The following is a 12,084-nucleotide window of genomic DNA, read 5'->3' on the forward strand; positions in this document are numbered from 1 at the left end:
CGAACCTGACCCGGGCAGTCTTGACCGATGGGTCCGGATCATCCCCCAACATCTATAAAATATCTCCGTTTTCTTTTTGGACTCCCTACCTATTTATTTCTCGATCGTCCGATTGCGATCGGAGGGACGAGGTAGCCCTAACCTAAATCCATCTGCTATAAATAATGACCCAACCCTAAATTTGAGGAGAGTTGTCCCATCCCTCCCGTCGCCGCCAGCCAACTACCCACTCCTCTTCCACCTCGGGATCTTCCCAGATCCATCTCGTAGCCAGCCATCCCCTCGATCCATCCATCCAGTCGATCCACCCTCCATCCACCTCCTTGATTTGCAAACCTGGCCAACCATCGTTCGAACCCCGACCTCGAGCTCTCGCATAGCCAGCCGTGCCTCCCCGCCGGTGACGAACAGCAACACCAACAGGACTCTCCTGCAGCCCGAGCTCCTTCGTCCACGCCCTTGTCGCCTCCGACCTTCTCGCGACCCCACTGCCCCCGGCGAAGCTCGGCGCCGGCAACCACTCCCAGCAGGCCTCATCTCCTCTCCTCCCTTTCTTCTCTTTCTCTCAGTTTTTCTCCTGCCCCGCAGGAACCAGGAGCTCCACGCCATGGCCGCCCCTTGGTGCTTCATGCAGCGCCTGACCTGTTCCTTCCTGTTGCCTCAGCCTCGCACGCCGCGCCAGCGCAGCAGCGCCTTGTCCACTCGCCGTCTTCGCCACCCATGGGCCTCCCTGCCCGACGCCATGGATGGTCGCCGCCCCGCTGCTCCGAGACCCAAGTCCCGTCGATCTGTAGCCCGAGCTCGCGCCTGTCCTCGCCCGAGTCCTTCTCCTCGCCGCTGCCTTCGCCAAGACCCTCGCCGGAGCGCTCGTCCCCAAGTTCCGTGCCTCTGCTTCCCCTGCATCGCCGCCTGTCTTCTGCCTCGTCCTCGTTCGAGCAGAGAACGAGCGCACGCTGCCGCCGCGCGTTGACCCGCGCCCGGGTCGCGTCCAGCACGAAGGCCCAGCACCTCTTCCACCGACTGGGCCGAGCCCATGGGTGAGCAGCCCCTCCAGCCCCTTTCCTGTACACTATCGGGCCAGCCAGATTCGGCCCGCGTACGTTTTTTTTTCAGATCTGCGATTTTGCTAAGAAACCAGGGAACTGCATGTTTACAGTTTGCACCCTCATGTTCATGCATTTAATAACTCCACAACTGTTTCATAATATACCACTTTCATCCATGTTTAAGATGTTTAAATGTGTTGTTTGAATTAATTTGCATAAATAGCATGTTAAAATGAATTATTTCATAACTAATTAACCGTAGCTCCAAATTAAATGTTCTTTATATGTAAATGGGGTAGAAAAATGCCTAGTTTAACATGGTGCACCTATCTTGCATGTTTAACAAAAATAAAATATGCTTTAGGACAGAACAGTAGCAAATTCAAAATATGCATATGGGGATTTTCCAGAATTGTTGTTTGTTGTTCCGACCTCATTTAAACTTGCCTAAATAGTTAGTTTACTTATGCTTCACCTCTTGCCATGTTAATCAACATTTAATATTGTTGGGTACATAAATGAGAGAGAACTAAATAATTGATGTGGTGTTTCGTCAATACGCAACTCATTGCATATTGAGCTCCACTTAATTTGTAGTATTGTTTATGCACTTTGCCATGTCATGCCTCATTATATCGGACATGCATCATACTTGTTTGTGCATCATGCCATGTGTATGTGGTGGTTGTTTACCATGTTGTTTGCTTCTTTCCGGTTTACGTCTCTCGTTATCTTCGGTTTCGTTCCGGAGTTGTGAGGATTCGTTTGACTACGTCCGTTTATCTTCTTCATGGACTCGTTCTTCTTCCTTGTGGGATCTCAGGCAAGATGACCATACCCTCGAAATCACTTCTATCGTTGCTTGCTAGTTGTTCGCTCTATTGCTATGCCGCGCTACCTACCACTTGCTATATCATGCCTCCCATATTGCCATGTCCAGCCTCTAACCCACCTTTCCCAGCAAACCGTTGTTTGGCTATGTTACCGCTTTTGCTCAGCCCCTCTTATAGCGTTGCTAGTTGTAGGTGAAGATGAAGTTTGTTCCATGTTGGAACATGGATATTGTTGGGATATCACAATATATCTTATTTTAATTAATGCATCTATATACTTTTTAAAGGGTGGAAGGCTCGGCCTTATGCCTGGTGTTTTGTTCCACTCTTGCCGCCCTAGTTTCCGTCATACCGGTGTTATGTTCCTTGAATTTGCGTTCCTTACGCGGTTGGGTGATTTATGGGACCCCCTTGATAGTTCGCTTTGAATAAAACTCCTCCAGCAAGGCCCAACCTTAGTTTACCATTTGCCTACCTAAGCCTTTTTCCCTTGGGTTCTGCAGACTCAAGGGTCATCTTTATTTACCCCCCCGGGCCAGTTCTCGTTTGAGTGCTGGTCCAAACCAAGCGATGTCCGGCGCCCCCTGGGCAACCAGGGTCTATGCCAACCCGACGTCTTGCTCATCCGGTGTGCCCTGAGAACGAGATATGTGCAGCTCCTATCGGGATTTGTCGGCACATCGGGCGGCGTTGCTGGTCTTGTTTTATCATTGTCGAAATGTCTTGTAAACCGGGATTCCGAGACTGATCGGGTCTTCCCGGGAGAAGGTTTATCCTTCGTTGACCGTGAGAGCTTATAATGGGCTAAGTTGGGACACCCCTGCAGGGTATTAACTTTTGAGAGCCGTGCCCGCGGTTTTGTGGCAGATGGGAATTTGTTAATTTCCGGTTGTAGAGAACTTTACACTTGACTTAATTAAAATACATCAACCGCGTGTGTAGCCGTGATGGTCTCTTTTCGGCGGAGTCCGGGAAGTGAACACGGTTTGGGTTATGTATGAACGTAAGTAGTTTCAGGATCACTTCTTGATCACTTCTAGCTTCTCGACCGATGCGTTACTTCTCTTCTCGCTCTTATTTGCGTATGTTAGCCACCATATATGCTTAGTGCTTGCTGCAGCTCCACCTCACTACCCTTTCCTACCCATAAGCTTAAATAGTCTTGATCTCGCGGGTGTGAGATTGTTGAGTCCTCGTGACTCACAGATTCTACCAAAACAGTTGCAGGTGCCGACGATACCAGTGCAGGCGATGCAACCGAGCTCAAGTGGGAGCTCGACGAGGACCTTGGTCGTTACTATGTTTCGTTTCCTGATGATCCATAGTGGAGCCCAGTTGGGACGATCGGGGATCTAGCATTTGGGGTTGTCTTCTTTTCTATTGGTTCCGTAGTCGGACCTATGTGTGTACTCTGGTTGATGTATGTTTAATTAATGTATTGTGTGAAGTGGCTATTGTAAGCCAACTCTTTATCCCATTCTTGTTCATTACATGGGATTGTGTGAAGATGACTCTTCTTGCGACAAAACCACAATGCGGTTATGCCTCTAAGTCGTGCCTCGACACGTGGGAGATATAGTCGCATCGTGGGTGTTACAGTCGCACTGTCGTGCCCACGGCGCGCGCTAGGCGCCCTTCCCCGCACCCGTGGTCGTCTCGCACACGCTCTGCCCGCTGCCGCCTAGCGCTGCTGCGGCTCGCGTGCCACTCGCCCGTGCCTCCGCGGCACTCGCCGCGCCGCCCTACTCCGGCCAGCCGCCGTGGCCGGCGCCCCCCTGGTGGCCTCGTACACCAAACGGGCGCCCACAACCGCGCCGTTTGCCCGCACCCGCTATGGCCCCCTGGGCACTGACATTAGGGGCCCACGCCCCTGTTAAAAAAACATTTAAAAAATATAACATTAATAATAATATTAATTAATTAGTTTAATTAATAACTTAACTTAATTACTTCTGTTTAATTTACCTAATTAATTGGTTTGTTAATTAATACCTGATAATTAAACTATGACTATGATAGCGGGACCCACATGTCAGTTTGACCAGTCAACGCTCTGTTGACTGCTGACATCATGATGACGTCAGGCTGACGTCATAATTCCAATTTTGAATTAATAATAATTTCAGAAAATGCTTAAAACTTTGAAAAATAATATAAAATAATCTGTAACTCGGATGAAAAAGTTTTCTACATGAAAGTTGCTCAGAACGACGAGACGAATCCGAACACACGGTCCGTTCGTCCGCCACACGTTCCTAGCATAGCGAACATGCAACTTTTCCCCTCCAGTTCATCTGTGTGACAAACGTCCGGAGTCGGGAAATTCCCCCGGATGTTTTTCCCCTTCGCCAGTATCGCCTAACGCTGCGTTAGAACACGTCTGGCTCTGCCCGTTGTCCTGTTATGCACTTGCTTGCTATGTATTTACTGTTTCTTCCCCCTCTTCTCTTTGGTAGATCCCGTGTCGGCTGCCGATGCCCTTGTGATCGACTACGTCGACGACGACCCCTCCTTGCCAGAGCAACCAGGCAAGCCCCCCCTTTGATCATCCCGATATCGCCCATTCCATTCTCTCATGCTTGCATTAGATTTTGCTACTGATATTGATTGCTCCTATTCTGATGCATAGCCTGCTTTTGTAACCTGCTTATTGTTACCTACCTGCTTATCCTAAACTGCTTAGTATAGGTTGGTTAGTGATCCATCAGTGACCCCCACCTTGTCCTTGTTGCCCCTGCTTCATCATCGACGACTCGATCAACTTGATCGACGACCAGAGCCTGACACCTCACATCACATCATGCCCCTTTTGTTGCTCGACTCTGAAGAGCTACTATCGAGTGCCGAGGGTGATCCCTCATGACGAACTCCTGATGATAATTCTGTAGTGTAGCTATTCGGTCATGGTCATCGAGGGTGATTTCCTCTTTCACCATTCCCGAGACGGCTCTGTCGTTCAACACCTCAAGTATGTGATGATTACATTGAGTGGAATCCTCCGAGGGTGATTCCTTGGGTTTTCCCCTTGATGTTTGGACACACGGATACCTTGACATTACTTGAGACCTTTGGGAAAGTCGGGCGGGCCCGGAGAGCACCCGCAAGATGGTTACGAGGCACGGCCGGGCCGGCAGGCCGCCCCCGAGTGGGCTGGGCTAGCCCTTGCCGTATTTCCTCGAGACAGGGCGACGGGGTCACATTATCGTGAGTCTCTGCTCGTCTCCGCAAGCTAATAATACACTATGGTTTGGGTATTAGTTCTGAGTTGGCCTTTGGCCTTTACGCACTAACCACCACGCGAGAATAGATATGGGCCTCGACGACGTAGTATCAGCCGAAGCTTTGTCAGACGTCCAGTTCAGCATTGCGGCATGGTCGGATCTGAAGGAAATATGCCCTAGAGGCAATAATAAAGTATTATTTCTTTCCTTATATCATGATAAATGTTTATTATTCATGCTAGAATTGTATTAACCAGAAACATAATACATGTGTGAATACATAGACAAACAGTGTGTCACTACTATGCCTCTACTTGACTAGCTCGTTAATCAAAGATGGTTATGTTTCCTAGCCATAGACATGAGTTTTCATTTGATTAACGGGATCACCTCATTAGGAGAATGACGTGATTGACTTGACCCGTTCCGTTAGCTTAGCACCCGATCGTTTAGTATGTTGCTATTGCATTCTTCATGACTTATACATGTTCCTATGACTATGAGATTATGCAACTCCCGCTTACCGGAGGAACACTTTGTGTGCTACCAAACGTCACAACGTAAATGGGTGATTATAAAGGTGCTCTACAGGTGTCTCCAAAGGTACTTGTTGGGTTGGCGTATTTCGAGATTAGGATTTGTCACTCCGATTGTCGGAGAGGTATCTCTGGGCCCACTCAGTAATGCACATCACTATAAGCCTTGCAAGCATTGTGACTAATGAGTTAGTTGCGGGATGATGTATTACGGAACGAGTAAAGAGACTTGCCGGTAACGAGATTGAACTAGGTATCGAGATACCGACGATCGAATCTCGGGCAAGTAACATACCGATGACAAAGGGAACAACGTATGTTGTTATGCGGTCTGACCGATGAAGATCTTCGTAGAATATGTGGGAACCAATATGAGCATCCAGATTCCGCTATTGGTTATTGACCGGAGAGGTGTCTCGGTCATGTCTACATAGTTCTCGAACCCGTAGGGTCCGCACGCTTAAAGTTACGATGACAGTTATATTATGAGTTTATATGTTTTGATGTACCGAAGGTTGTTCGGAGTCCCGGATGTGATCACGGACATGACGAGGAGTCTCGAAATGGTCGAGACATAAAGATTGATATATTGGACGACTATATTCGGACACCGGAAGTGTTCCGGAGAAGTTTCGGATAAAACCGGAGTGCCGGAGGGGTTACCGGAACCCCCCGGGGAAGTATTGGGCCTTAGTGGGCCTTGAGGGGAGAGAGAGGGCAGCAGCCAGGAGGTGGCGCGCCCCCTCCCATGAGGAGTCCTAATTGGACTAGGGGAGGGGGGCGCAGCCCCTCATTCCCTCTCCCTCTCCCTCTCTTTCCTTCCCCCCCTCTCTTCCTAGTTGGACTAGGAAAGGGGAGTCCTACTCCTACTAGGAGGAGGACTCCCCCCTCTCCTTGGCGCGCCCAAAGGCAGCCGGCCTCCCCCTTGCTCCTTTATATACGGGGGAAGGGGGGCACCTCTAGACACACTTGATATACGATATTTTAGCCGTGTGCGGTGCCCCCCTCCACCATATTACACCTCGATAATACCGTTGCGGAGCTTAGGCGAAGCCCTGCGTCGGTGGAACATCATCATCGTCACCACGCCGTCGTGCTGACGAAACTCTCCCTCAACACTCGGCTGGATCGGAGTTCGAGGGATGTCATCGAGCTGAACGTGTGGTGAACTCGGAGGTGTCGTGCGTTCGGTACTTGATCGGTCGGATCGTGAAGACGTACGACTACATCAACTGTGTTGTGATAACGCTTCCGCTGTTGGTCTACGAGGGTACGTGGACAACACTCTCCCCTCTCGTTGCTATGCATCACCATGATCTTGCGTGTGCGTAGGAAATTTTTTGAAATTACTACGTTCCCCAACAGTGGCATCCGAGCCTGTTTTTATGCGTTGATGCTATGCACGAGTAGAACACAAGTGAGTTGTGGGCGATATAAGTCATACTGCTTACCAGCATGTCATACTTTGGTTCAGCGGTATTGTGAGATGAAGCGGCCCGGACCGACATTACGCGTACGCTTACGCGAGACTGGTTTCACCGTTGCGAGCACTCGTTGCTTAAAGGTGACTAGCGGGTGTCTGTCTCTCTCACTTTAGTTGAACCGAGTGTGGCTACGCCCGGTCCTTCCGAAGGTTCAAACAGCACCAACTTGACAAACTATCGTTGTGGTTTTGATGCGTAGGTAAGAACGGTTCTTGCTAAGCCCGTAGCAGCCACGTAAAACTTGCAACAACAAAGTAGAGGACGTCTAACTTGTTTTTGCAGGGCATGTTGTGATGTGATATGGTCAAGACATGATGCTATATTTTATTGTATGAGATGATCATGTTTTGTAACCGAGTTATCGGCAACTGGCAGGAGCCATATGGTTGTCGCTTTATTGTATGCAATGCAATCGCCATGTAATTGTTTTACTTTATCACTAAGCGGTAGCGATAGTCGTAAAAGCAATAAGTTGGCGAGACGACAACGATACTACGATGGAGATCAAGGTGTCGCGCCGGTGACGATGGTGATCATGACGGTGCTTCGGAGATGGAGATCAGAAGCACAAGATGATGATGGCCATATCATATCACTTATATTGATTGCATGTGATGTTAATCTTTTATGCATCTTATCTTGCTTTGATTGACGGTAGAATTATAAGATGATCTCTCACTAAAATTTCAAGATAAAAGTGTTCTCCCTGAGTATGCACCGTTGCAAAAGTTCTTCGTGCTGAGACACCACGTGATGATCGGGTGTGATAGGCTCTACGTTCAAATACAACGGGTGCAAAACAGTTGCACACGCGGAATACTTAGGTTAAACTTGACGAGCCTAGCATATGCAGATATGGCCTCGGGACACGGAGACCGAAAGGTCGAGCGTGAATCATATAGTAGATATGATCAACATAGTGATGTTCACCATTGAAACTACTCCATCTCACGTGATGATCGGACAAGGTTTAGTCGATTTGGATCACGTAATCACTTAGATGATGAGAGGGATGTCTATCTAAGTGGGAGTTCTTAAGTAATATGATTAATTGAACTTGAATTTATCATGAACTTAGTACCTGATAGTATCTTGCTTGTCTATGTTAATTGTAGATAAATGGCCCGTGCTGTTGTTCCGTTGAATTTTAATGCGTTCCTTGAGAAAGCAAAGTTGAAAGATGATGGTAGCAATTACACGGACTGGGTCCGTAACTTGAGGATTATCCTCATTGCTGCACAAAAGAATTACGTCCTGGAAGCACCGCTAGGTGCCAGGCCTCCTGCAAGAGCAACACCAGAAGTTATGAACGTCTGGCAGAGCAAAGCTAATGACTACTCAATAGTTCAGTGTGCCATGCTTTACGGCTTAGAACCGGGTCTTCAACGACGTTTTGAACGTCATGGAGCATATGAGATGTTCCAGGAGTTGAAGTTAATATTTCAAGCAAATGCCCGGATTGAGAGATATGAAGTCTCCAATAAGTTCTATAGCTGCAAGATGGAAGAGAATAGTTCTGTCAGTGAGCATATACTCAAAATGTCTGGGTATAATAATCACTTGATTCAACTGGGAGTTAATCTTCCGGATGATAGCGTCATTGACAGAATTCTTCAATCACTGCCACCAAGCTACAAGAGCTTCGTGATGAACTATAACATGCAAGGGATGAATAAGACAATTCCCGAGCTCTTCGCAATGCTAAAGGCAGCGGAGGTAGAAATCAAAAAGGAGCATCAAGTGTTGATGGTCAGTAAAACCACTAGTTTCAAGAAAAAGGGCAAAGGGAAGAAGAAGGGGAACTTCAAGAAGAACACCAAGCAAGTTGCTGTTCAGGAGAAGAAACCCAAGTCTGGACCTAAGCCTGAAACTGAGTGCTTCTACTGCAAGCAGACTGGTCACTGGAAGCGGAACTGCCCCAAGTATTTGGCGGATAAGAAGGATGGCAAGGTTAACAAAGGTATATGTGATATACATGTTATTGATGTGTACCTTACTAATGCTCGCAGTAGCACCTGGGTATTTGATACTGGTTCTATTGCTAATATTTGCAACTCGAAACAGGGGCTACAGATTGAGCGAAGATTGGCTAAGGACGAGGTGACGATGCGCGTGGGAAATGGTTCCAAAGTCGATGTGATCGCCGTCGGCACACTACCTCTACATCTACCTTCGGGATTAGTATTAGACCTAAATAATTGTTATTTGGTGACAGCGTTGAGCATGAACATTATATCTGGATTTGTTTGATGCGAGACGGTTATTCATTTAAATCAGAGAATAATGGCTGTTCTATTTATATGAATAATATCTTTTATGGTCATGCACCCTTGAAGAGTGGTCTATTTTTAATGAATCTCGATAGTAGTGACACACATATTCATAATGTTGAAGCCAAAAGATGCAGAGTTGATAATGACAGTGCAACTTATTTGTGGCACTGCCGTTTAGGTCATATCGGTGTAAAGCGCATGAAGAAACTCCATACTGATGGACTTTTGGAATCACTTGATTATGAATCACTTGGTACTTGCGAACCGTGCCTCATGGGCAAGATGACTAAAACACCGTTCTCCGGAACTATGGAGAGAGCAACAGATTTATTGGAAATCATACATACAGATGTATGTGGTCCGATGAATATTGAGGCTCGTGGCGGATATCGTTATTTTCTCACCTTCACAGATGATTTGAGCAGATATGGGTATATCTACTTAATGAAACATAAGTCTGAAACATTTGAAAAGTTCAAAGAATTTCAGAGTGAAGTTGAAAATCATCATAACAAGAAAATAAAGTTTCTACGATCAGATCGTGGAGGTGAATATTTGAGTTACGAGTTTGGCCTACATTTGAAACAATGCGGAATAGTTTCGCAACTCACGCCACCCGGAACACCACAGCGTAATGGTGTGTCCGAACATCGTAATCGTACTTTATTAGATATGGTGCGATCTATGATGTCTCTTACTGATTTACCGCTATCGTTTTGGGGTTATGCTTTAGAGACGGCTGCATTCACTCTAAATAGGACACCATCAAAATCCGTTGAGACGACGCCTTATGAACTATGGTTTGGCAAGAAACCAAAGTTGTCGTATCTTAAAGTTTGGGGTTGCGATGCTTATGTGAAGAAACTTCAACCTGATAAGCTCGAACCTAAATCGGAGAAATGTGTCTTCATAGGATACCCAAAGGAGACTGTTGGGTACACCTTCTATCACAGATCCGAAGGCAAGGTATTCGTTTCTAAGAATGGATCCTTTCTAGAGAAGGAGTTTCTCTCGAAAGAAGTGAGTGGGAGGAAAGTAGAACTTGATGAGGTAACTGTACCTGCTCCCTTATTGGAAAGTAGATCATCACAGAAATCAGTTTCTGCGATACCTACACCAATTAGTGAGGAAGTTAATGATAATGATCATGAAACTTCAGATCAAGTTATTACTGAACCTCGTAGGTCAACTAGATCAAGATCCACACCAGAGTGGTACGGTAATCCTGTTCTGGAGGTTATGTTACTAGACCATGACGAACCTACGAACTATGAAGAAGCGATGGTGAGCCCAGATTCCGCAAAATGGCTTGAAGCCATGAAATCCGAGATGGGATCCATGTATGAGAACAAAGTATGGACTTTGGTTGACTTTCCCGATGGTCGGCAAGCCATTGAAAATAAATGGATCTTCAAGAAGAAGACTGATGTTGATGGTAATGTTACTGTCTATAAAGCTCGACTTGTTGCAAAAGGTTTTCGACAAGTTCAAGGGATTGACTACGATGAGACCTTCTCACCCGTAGCGATGCTTAAGTCTGTCCGAATCATGTTAGCAATTGCCGCATTTTATGATTATGAAATTTGGCAAATGGATGTCAAAACTGCATTCCTGGATGGATTTCTGGAAGAAGAGTTGTATATGATGCAACCGGAAGGTTTTGTCGATCCAAAGGGAGCTAACAAAGTGTGCAAGCTCCAGCGATCCATTTATGGACTGGTGCAAGCCTCTCGGAGTTGGAATAAACGCTTTGATAGTGTGATCAAAGCATTTGGTTTTATACAGCCTTTTGGAGAAGCCTGTATTTACAAGAAAGTGAGTGGGAGCTCAGTAGCATTTCTGATATTATATGTGGATGACATATTGCTGATTGGAAATGATATAGAATTTCTGGATAGCATAAAGGGATACTTGAATAAGAGTTTTTCAATGAAAGACCTCGGTGAAGCTGCATATATATTAGGCATCAAGATCTATAGAGATAGATCAAGACGCTTAATAGGACTTTCACAAAGCACATACCTTGACAAAGTTTTGAAGAAGTTCAAAATGGATCAAGCAAAGAAAGGGTTCTTGCCTGTACTACAAGGTGTGAGATTGAGTAAGACTCAATGCCCGACCACTGCAGAAGATAGAGAGAAGATGAAAGATGTTCCCTATGCTTCAGCCATAGGCTCTATCATGTATGCAATGCTGTGTACCAGACCTGATGTGTGCCTTGCTATAAGTTTAGCAGGGAGGTACCAGGAGTGAATCACTGGACAGCGGTCAAGAACATCCTGAAATACCTGAAAAGGACTAAGGATATGTTTCTCGTTTATGGAGGTGACAAAGAGCTCATCGTAAGTGGTTACGTTGATGCAAGCTTTGACACTGATCCGGACGATTCTAAATCGCAAACCGGATATGTATTTACATTGAACGGTGGAGCTGTCAGTTGGTGCAGTTCTAAGCAAAGTGTCGTGGCGGGATCTACGTGTGAAGAGGAGTACATAGCTGCTTCGGAAGCAGCAAAAGGAGTCTAGATGAAGGAGTTCATATCCGATCTAGGTGTCATACCTAGTGCATTGGGACCAATGAAAATCTTTTGTGACAATACTGGTGCAATTGCCTTAGCAAAGGAATCCAGATTTCACAAGAGAACCAAGCACATCAAAAGACGCTTCAATTCCATCCGGGATTTTGTCCAGG

The sequence above is a fragment of the Aegilops tauschii genome, chromosome 1 (genome assembly GCF_002575655.3).
Source record: "Aegilops tauschii subsp. strangulata cultivar AL8/78 chromosome 1, Aet v6.0, whole genome shotgun sequence".
NCBI classification, from domain to species: Eukaryota; Viridiplantae; Streptophyta; class Magnoliopsida; order Poales; family Poaceae; genus Aegilops; species Aegilops tauschii.